The sequence below is a fragment of the Bombus bifarius genome, unplaced genomic scaffold, assembly GCF_011952205.1.
Source record: "Bombus bifarius isolate JDL3187 unplaced genomic scaffold, Bbif_JDL3187 scf7180000008263, whole genome shotgun sequence".
NCBI lineage: Eukaryota > Metazoa > Arthropoda > Insecta > Hymenoptera > Apidae > Bombus > Bombus bifarius.
Genome location: NW_022884549.1, coordinates 771,763 through 782,085, shown reverse-complemented (window position 1 = coordinate 782,085; position 10,323 = coordinate 771,763). Strand labels below are relative to the sequence as shown.

Below are 10,323 nucleotides of genomic sequence, written 5' to 3'. Positions count from 1 at the left end.
TTTAATTTTCTCCGATCGCGAAATTTCCTATGCAATTAAAAATGGTTTAGTTTCGATCGTTTAAAGTATAAACTGAATTTTCCGTCAATTTTACACGTTGCATTATTATATTCGAAATATCCGAATATACATCATATCATATGTATATGATATTCGTGATAACGATATTGAAAATAGTCGATATCGTTGATGAAAACGCGTGCTAAAGGGCAAATTCTTCGATAGAAGCGGAGTTATAATCGTTGTCCATGGGAGTTGGAAGAAGCGGGTTGCAAGATTTAACAAGTTCGTGCTTGTGTTACCAAAAGAGTGCATTTGTGCGCGCGTGTAGTGTAGTGAAATAAAGTACCGAGTGAATTGCGTCGATTGTCTTTGGACGTGCGTTATCGTACGGTTTCATCCAACGTTTTGCGGCTTAAATTACGGTGAGTGTAACATATGCGACAAGGTTGAACGTTAACAACTTGGCGTTTGGAGAAATCAAAATTGAAAAGTACATACGCGTATATATAAAGAATAACTATTTTGTTCGATCTATTCCACCTACGTTTTGTTGATTTTTTCATTGACAAATAAACGAATCGATCGACGCGCATCGGTTCATCGATTTCTAGAAAACAAACGAAAGGCGTAAGGCGCGATGCGCGTTGAACGTGTGGCGATTAAAGGGGACCAACGCGTGACAAAATGTCGAGATACTTGGCAAAGCGTGCGCGGCCTCGTGACTCATAACATAACCTCGAGAAAGAACGACTCTCGGGCAGGTAGGCATTTCAGTGGTGGGCGTACTCTCGAATTCTTGTCGCGTCGTTACCGCTCAACCGTGCCGAGAAAACCATTATTCGGTCAGCGATTATACGTAGAAACGATATAAGTTTTCCCGTTTTATAAAATAATTGCTTGCTATCGTATACTGCGATGTTTTCGTCTTTCACAGCAATTTTATAGTAATAAATATTTGTCGCAACGTTCGATGTCGATGCATGCTTATGGCAAATGCATGGTTTTCACGAGATATGCTTGATCGTATTCGAAGAAAGCGAAACACGATTAAATGTAAATTTCAGCTATTCAAACGTGCCTACGTTTTCTCGAACCTCCTCTTCGATCGATCGATCTTGTGTTCCGTATCTTTTTATTCTCTCACAAAGAGAGATATACTAGCGAATTAAAAAATGGAAGTTTAAGAAAATTAGAAAGATCGCTTTCGTTGAAATTACTTGAAAAGTAATAGCGGAACATTGTTTGGCAGTTTGGCTGGGAGGACGAGCGGGAAAGCGGTGGGAGCGGATAACGAAGAAGAGAACGAGCGCGAAGGATGCTGGCTGCCGTGAGGCCGTTCGTCCAAGCAGAAGCTGAGACCGCAACCAGAGGTGAGTGGCCGGTCTCTTCTCCTTGGAATGTTGCGTCGCCTCTCGCGTCTTCTTAACGAAGAATGCAGTTTATCGCTTTCGTACGAAGCATCGGGGATCGGTTCCGGCCACGCTCGATACATTCGTGGTCAAAATGGTCGGACAGACGGTTCGAGTTATCGCGTCTCCGTCGTTCGATCAGCCTTCACTTTTTTCCTGTTTATGTCAGTATCGTTTCGATAGTATACCGAAGCATTTTGAGAAGGTTGATAGAGAAGTTGATCGATCCGCGAGACGTATCTTTAGGTCGAATCAGCTGCGTTTCGAAGAAAAGCATTTTAACGAGCTTCTTCCGGCTCGCGCTTTATAGCTCGAGGACCGTAAAATAATTTTATTTCGTCAAATAGGATTAAGAATTAGATGTGGCGCAACTATCAAGTTTGCTGATGTACTTATAGAGGTGAAATAATCGTGATTAATTTTCGCGCGAAGAATATCGAATAACGGGGAAATTTGCGTTAGAGGTAAAGCGTAGTAAAGTGAGAGAAACATAACGAAATATATAGAGTAGTATTTTAAAAATGCTGATAAGGAAATAAATTTCTCTTTATACTATATATATACAAATATCTATGTATGACAAGTAGATATCTAGAACTGTAATAGGTAACGGAGTAAGAAATATTTCGATATTGCGAGAAATAACAGGTATTTCGGTAAAGTCCAAAGATACAAGCGAAGTTTTTGACATGCACGCGTTCGTAGATGTTGAATGTATAGTGCGGAGTGCAGGAGGAAACAATCTCTTTCTTCAGGCTGGTTGAAGAAACGAAAGAAACGAAAGAAACGACCTTTCTGCCGATGCACTCGTTGCACCTGCATTTTATACAGATGTACGTACTTGGAATTTTCTTTTCGCCCGACGAAGAATTTCGTTTCGAGACCGTCTCTCCTCGGAGAGGTTCGAAGAACCGCGCTTCTTGTAATTCGTGCTTCGCTGTTCCACGAACCGGAGATCGCGGAAGAGATAAACTAGGAATAGACGTTGACGAATAAAAATTCGGTTGAGTCGACTTGGAATCGCGTTAGCTGCGAGATAATACGAGAATCTTGCCGTTAGAACGACAGCTTTATCTTTTTCTTTTCTTTCTCTTCGTTTGATTCGTTTCGTATCGTTTTATCGAACCCGATTAATCGTCTCTACACGCTAAATCCTCAAGGGTCATCCTTCGTCTTTCGTTCGAAAGTTTCGAAACATCCGGACGAGTTTAATACTCGAAGCAATCGCGTTGTCTCCGATCATTAGTTTTCGATTTTTCCGGCAAGATGCTCGAACGCGTATAACGGGACAGCTTGTTGCAGACGATCGGACGAGCGTTCGTTTCAGCGGGTGCGTATCCTCGCCGGTGTGCAACGTGTTCGTATCGATGCCGTGGCACGTAATCGCCTTTCGCGAGCGATCGCACCGAGCCGGTAACGCGCGCCGACAGCGCAGCGCGGCAATTTTTTTTTACACCGTGCGTTGCGTGTTGCAATTCAAATTCTATTAAGCGTTCTATTCTCGCGCGGAACGCGATTACGCGAGAGATACGAGAGCTAGGATATTCGGCTCGACGAGTTGCGCGATTAGAGGCGGTCTTGTTAACGCGTTCCTCTGCCACGTGTATACAAGTTTTCGGTACGCGTCGCGCTTCCCGACGAAGCCGACCGTTCCGTTGATAAGCTCGATCAACCCTATCGTTTTTCTGCATTTTCACTTTGCGACGAATTTACTTCGTTTCGTTATATCGTGCATTCTATACTTTGCCGAGAACTTTTGTTAGAAACGAAAAAAGCGTAGGTACAACGAGCGATTGTTAGCGCAGCGACGCCGATATTCGAGTCGTGAACGAGGTAGCGAGGTTTTAAATTTTCCGAATCTAGGTGAAGCGTGTTTTCCCGAAGATCGATCAACCGAATTATGCATGCACATGGAGATCGAGCACTCGAATCTCGACTATGCAAATCCTCTCTGGGTGCGAAGGGAGTTACGTACTCGACCAACCAAACAATTAATTATACCGTAACGTTTCGACACGAAGCATATTTACATATATAAAGGGAGATACGAGACGATAAATCTGTTTGTAATTTTCTAGCGAATAGCTTGTCGACCTTTTCGTTTAAATTTTAATCGCGTCTTCTTCGTGACATATATAACGCGATGATAAATCGAATCTATACCGACTGTTAAGCACGCGTTTGTGCGTATAAAAATGTTCTCGCTTATTGCTCGTTACGTTATTGCTCGATATCGGACGAATCTTGCCAGTTGCTCGGTGATCGGCTCCATCGTCGTTTCACTTCCACCTTTCTCCAAGCCAGCTAACGCGACCCACTTGCCAGGCTCATCCTCCGTTCCTTCGCACAAACTTTCCTTCGAACGCAAAAAGTCGGCCGATTCCCACGGTCGGCAGAAACAGTCAGAAACGGCCAGCCTCTGCTTTCGGATCCGTTGTTCCGCAACGGGGGTACGCTTTTGCGATAAAACCTCTGCAAATTCAACGCGTTCATCGCCAGGCAACATGCCGTCTTCTTTCCCTCTGACCTCGCGAATATGACTCTCTAATCTGTAACTCTAACTTGTCGTACGCGAATCAGAAATTCACGCGATTAAGTTGAGATGTGACGCGTAGCTAACTTTAAGCACAGTAGCTTTGTCGCTCGTGTTACTAGATTTCCGTCGTCTGGTTGAATTTTTAAGGCAGTTAAGGTTACCGCTTTGTCTGTTGCTCTTTATAGGATCTGCTTTCATCTGATAGTCGACGTATTATTTCTAATACAGATCGTAGGCTTCGAATCGTACGTCGTTAAAAACGACGACTGTTCTTCAACCGCGATGTCATCGTACTTAACGTGATTCTGTTTATGGAAAACTAAATCTCCTACGGAGTACGGAAAATCGCACGAACTGCGTATGATTGCGAATGTTGTTGCGTACTTTTGGTATTTCGTATCGTCGAATTTTCCCAATTGAATTTCATCCGATTTACCTTTGTAATACTTGGCAGTACTTCGTATGTGCGATGTACGATACGATATTATAAATAAATACAACGTTAAACGCAGTCGAGTAACATTTTTATAAAATATGAAAACCTCGTACCGTTGTTTCGCAATAGGTGTTAATGCGAGAAGAAAGAAAATCGTTATTCTTGTCTCGAGATTCGAATCTATCGCATAATAAAATTCGTCGCTGTCGTCTCGAATATTTTTCTCGACGCGTGGAATACCGTCAGATTGGAACAAGGGATGCATAGGTGTCGAAATTGATGGCACGACTGGAACTTGCGAGAATAGGATCTGTCAAAGGGGCCACTGGTGACGAGTAGCGCAGGTGTTATCGCGATAGGTATCGACCGAGTTCTCGTACATTTCTATTTCCACATTTTTGCCGCAGCGAAACCCACCGTTACGGCGCTATCGATTCCAACTATTCCAACCATTCGCTAAATTGAACGTTCGAACTCTTTCCGTCAATTAACCGAATTAACAAACCCTTTTCCCCCCTTTCTATCGATTTCGTTGAAGGCCCTCGAACTTTCAATAAAAAATGAACTTTTTTTTTTGGTGCACTTTATAGAACGGAGCACTATCGCTAATATGGCCACTACCTTCGATCAATGCCCCTTTTTATACAACGCGCGTTATCTTTATAAAGTCGTTTCGAAATAACCACTTTTTTCTTCTTCCTTTCGATAACTCGATAATTCGATATTATGCTGGAATACGAACTCCGAGGAGAAGATCTTGATCGCGTATCGCGTCATATTCGCGAGGCGATAAGTACGGAATCGTAAAATAAATTATCGGCTCTGCGCATCGTCAGAAACGAACAAGATAACTTCTGTTCGAACGATTTTGCCACGATCTAAAATCAAGGGCGTCTTAACGATCAACGTTCGACGGAAACGTTTAATTTCCGATTAATCGGACCCGAAGAGATTTCAGACGGCGCTGACAATGAGACGTAATCTCGAGTGTTTCGTGCCGGTTCGCATCTCGAATTACGCATCTGGAACGAATTACGGATGAATCGAAACAATCTTCGTCTAATCTAGCGCGTTCGTCTCCGAGTCGCGAGGTTTTCGGTTCTTCGAAATGTATGTTCCGGACGGAACAAATTCTACGCGATAAATTTCATTCGATCCGAAGGAGAAAAAAGAAGGAAGAAGAAGAAGAAGAGGAAGAAGAGGAAGAAGAGGAAGAAGAGGAAGAAGAGGAATAAGAAAAAGCTACCTGCAGGGAAACTCGTCTTTCGTCCAAGATACAAGCTCGACTCGGTATTTCGCTTCGAACGCGCCATGAAAGTCCTCGTCGATCCGTGTTCCCCGCGAAACGTCCATTACTCTCGTTCATTCGTTCCGTTCGCTTTCTTCTCGACGGCGCGTTTATTCTGCTTACGCTTACGCGCATGGCGCATACCTCTTTCGCCGCGGCGACGTTCTTGCTCTTCGGTCGATCGCGCGTCCAAGCGTTCGCACACGCGCGTTTCACAGTTTCAACCTGTCCTTCTGCGTGTGTAGTAATACAAAAGAACGAACGCAGTTGGTTACGCGTCACGACACGCTCTCCGCCCAGCTAATTCAGAACGGTAATACCGAAATAAGAGCATCGAAAGCGGTGACCGGCCGCGAAAGCCCAATAGCCAGCCCGAGCCGAGATTTCTCTGCCAACCTTCGACTCGCTCGACGCTCGTCGCCGAGCGCACCGGTGAATAGCCAGGGTCGAGTATCATATACCCGAGATTCCACCAATATGGACCGTTTGGAATTTCACAAATTCATTGGCCGTTGATAATAATGGAATCGCGGATTTCGTAGGCTGCGAAGATGCGAGTAAAACCGATATTGGTTTCGGGTCCAGAGATTGAATTTCGGGTCTGGCGAGCGGTGTGCTTTTCCCTCGATAAATATAGTTTGAAAATTGAAATGGAATTATGGACCTTCGGTCGCCGAAAAGTAAAGTCGTATCGATCGATCTTTCGTTGCGGATAAAATACCCGTGTCTTTCGCGCAAGAAAATTGTGTTTCAACGATTGCGTTAATTGCTCGAAATTGTTCAAAACTTTCATTTTATCTGGTTTCTTTCGCAAGAAAAACGTAAGAAAGTTTCTTCAAAGTTGCAACTTCTCTTTTTCTTTTTGTTAAATATTCGATAAGAGAAAATTTCGCGATAAAAGTAACGACGATCACGGGTTATAAGCTATAAAAACATAAGCGAGTGGCTGGTAAAATTTCCATTTCTCTCCATTGCAGCGCCGTTTTTCACACGAGTCTTTCTCCGATTCTAGAAACGTGACAAATAATCGAGTTGGACGGAACGATCGGTCAGCTGTTTGAGCGTCGCCGAGTGTTCGCTCTTGGACGTACCGGCCACTGGAAAGAGACCTCGTTTCGCAATCGCTACAGACGCGGTCACTTTCGCGAGTGCGCTCGTTGCAAGATAACACGGGCGAACGCGCGGTCCAGTTTTTTCTCAATTTTTTTTCTCTTCTTTCCCTATAAAACTTTTAGTCCCTGAGCTTTTCGCGTTCCGATCAATTTTTCACGCGACTTTGAAATTCTTGAACGTCGATTCGGACGTTCTTCTCTCTCGCCTTTCGTTCGTCCTTGCGTTCTTCTTTCACCGATTCCGAACGATAATTCTGCGAGAAAAACGACGCGTCTTTCTCCGAAGAGAGTACTGGCCTGCTTAATGCCGCGTTGACTTTGATCCGCCCTTCTCAAAAATCATTTCGTTCGATCGTAAACGAGGCGAAGCTTAAGGAACGTTCTTAAAATCGAAAAGATACAACGTCACGTATGCCGTGCACGAGCGTTTCGAGTAAATTTTCCAACGGCCGTCCGATCGCGTGGGCCAATATCCTGGCGTACGAGGAGCTTGAATCATTTATTCGTATATTCGTGATCTCGTGGAAATTGGAAAAGTATTTTCGTGCGAATTATATAGAGTCACGTAACCTCGTAAAATTCTGTTATAAAGTCGATGGAGACCGGTGGAAAGACGGAAAAGAAAAAGGCGAAGAAACGAGCGTACGGACAAAAGGGAATAGCGTGTGGCTTTCATAGGTACGGCCCGACGATGTAAACCCGACTTTGTTCGACCGTTAACAGTCTCGCGACGGTTGAATTATACGCGTGACACCTACTCGCGGAAAGCGACTGGAACGGACCGTAAAAGCGAGGAGGTGGAGGAACGGGTAGTTGACCCCTAATCGAAGTCGGGTTGCTCCTTATCGATGCTTGCTGCAAAGTACCCTTCCTTTCGGTATCCTTTAGTTTCCTCTTCTTTTCTCTTTTTCTTTTTTACATCACGCCAGCATATCGTTCGACCGATTTTCCCGCGACGGTACATTTACTTAACGCGGAAGATCGCAGTTCCGTTTGCTTCTAAGAACGAAGATGGCTATCTCTCGCTACCGTTTGGAAACTAGCTATCCGATAGATGGGTTTTCCGCGTAAAACAGTTCGTTTCGAATTAAAAATCAAATCGAATTTTCGTTGCACGCAATCGCACGATCAGCGCAATTACGATTGACGTGTTCTAGCTGCGCCCTTGTTAAACGCTTATAATAAATCCGTTTTTCCGTCAACGAACATCGAAATAATTAAAAATATCCAGTCTGCCGGTGAAAAATCACCTTGCACGTTTTTCATTTCTCTATCGCGTTACATCGTTCTAGCGATTCCTTTCCTATCCGGAGTAATTGCCGACGCTTTTCAACGATCTCGAGGACCACTAGCCTTCTCGTATCTGCTCGGAAGCGGTGCAAGCGGTGCAAGCGGTGCAAGCGACGACAACGCGCCACGACGGGCACGGGGGCGCAATAATTGTTTGTTCTCGCTCGAAGCGCTCGTTTCTTCCTCCTCTTACTCTCGTCGTCGTCGTCGTCGTTTGTGCGCCAGTAATTCCATTCGCGTAATTTGCCCGTAAACGCCAAGTCGTGAAATTTTCCGCGAGAGGCTCGATCGTCTTAAATCTCGCGGGCCTCGCGAAGCGCCTTTTGTTACCGTTACGAGCTGTTGCCGCTGCGTGAAATTACCACGATCGGTGAAAGGGACGAGCGTAACTTAATAACTCGTTGCGTTGAAATATTCTTCTTGCCTTTTCGAGGTAAAAGGTAAAGGACGTGATACGATCGTTTGGCGCGCACGCGCTCTTTCTATCTTTTTACCACGCTAATTCGTGGGTAGATGCTGGAAGCTGTTTCAACGCGGAGCAAGTGGGCAGAGGGGCGTCGATAAAATAAATAGCGAGCTATCGAAATTGCGGATATAACGTAGGCCGGCTGCGGGCAAACCGCCCCGGTGATACATCGACGGCAATATCCACCTGTTTCGCGTGAAATACGAAAGCGTGCTGTCGCGCTGCGCCTCCGTACATCTTCGATATTGCTCTCGCCGGGCTGAGTTACGAGAGCGTTGCCTTTTTCAACGCAACGGGCCTCGCTCATTGAATATACGGATACCACGGCGTGTCCGTTTGTTCGAGAGCCGGTCTTTCCTGTCCTTTTCGCTTTTTCATCGTCCTTCCGCTTTCCTCCGTCTCGATTCCTTCGATTTGCAGACTGTACAAATTTACAACTGTACGCTGACGGTAAATTTTCGCCGAAATTTCTCCCCTACCGCTTTAAACCGTTAGATAATCTCGATGCTATTAAGAGAAGAAGAAAACGAATCGCAACTGTCGTTGGCAAAGAAACCGAATCGGACGGCGAACGAAAGAGCGGCCGGTGCTGTGCACGATGGTGTTTCTCGTTTCGTTCGGTCTCTCGACTTACCTGTTTCCGAATGGATTCGACCAAGACGAGATTCGCGAGCGTAATGCCCACGACGAGCGTGCTTCCATAAACGTTACAACCTTGCGCTCGCTTTGTACCCCAGGCAAGTTTTTAGTCCTTTGATCTTTTGGCAAAGTATATCGATACCGTTTGTATCGCGACTATCGTTGCTGTCAACCTTTCATCGTTCAAAGTTATCGAGTACGAAGAATATTTTTGCGACGAATTAGTAGGAAAATCTTCGAGCTGAATAGTCTGTTCTGTCTATGGATATCGGATAGTCTATAGATTTCAACAGCAAGCTGGAATATCTTTCTCCATTTTCGCGTGATGCAGTTACGTCAGAGAAGAAATTCTGGCGAGTTTCTATCCCCGAAGGGTCGAACAGCAACAAAAAGAAACATCTGGATCGTCGAGGCGTGAGATCCTTGCGCTTCTGGCGAACACGTGTCTGCGTGTGAATGCACCTTGCTCCCAGATTTCCAGCTTCTCTTTTTCTACGATAATTCGTTGACGGTTTTCACGATCACCGATTCACCGCGCAATTCGTGGCATTAACCTGTATCTTCTTTCCACGTCCACCTCCCTTTCCAAGTAAACGCGTTTAAGCCTTCAGCCTTCTTATCTTTTCGTTTGCTTATTTCCCTGCAAGCTTCGAAATATCTGATGTGATATCTACGATGTTTGCGGTGCTCGAAATAAAGTTTCTTCGTTTCAGAGATGGTCGATATATGCGTTTTACTTTCGCGCTTATTTCTTGTTCGCCGACTTGCTTTTCAAAGCTTGTAGTTTGGTAAAGTTCGACCGGAGAAGAAGTCTTCCAAACTCCATCGTTGTATCGACCGTGACGAAAAATAGTTCGAGTATTCCTTTGCTTTAATTACGGACCGTTCAGCGGTCTTTTTAATTAAAATTTAGCGGATTATGTTCTTCGACTTGGGTTGTCTGGATCGTAAGTTAGGTTGTCTGCAAGTCAGACGTGAAAAAGAATGAATAGCTGGTATTTAAAATTCGAAAGTTTTGCGACTAGAGTAACTATCAATTTGTTAAATATGGCGATACGATCGTTCGATATATGTTCAAGATTTTTACGACGATATTACGCGAAGTAGGAAGATCGTAATGTTTTGCAACTATCGTATATAGTAA

At 44.6% G+C, this 10,323-nt stretch overlaps 1 protein-coding gene across 1 annotated transcript in view; it reads left to right on the top strand.

The window, feature by feature from the left end:
* Window positions 1–225: 225 nt before the first annotated feature.
* The window catches only part of LOC117211891, a 193,575-nt gene continuing 183,477 nt past the window's right edge, over window positions 226–10,323 (top strand). The window contains exons 1-2 of the mRNA XM_033456188.1: window positions 226–425; window positions 1,253–1,373. The gene's annotated coding sequence lies outside the window, so the exon portion shown is untranslated. The remainder of the gene's footprint in view (window positions 426–1,252; window positions 1,374–10,323) is intronic.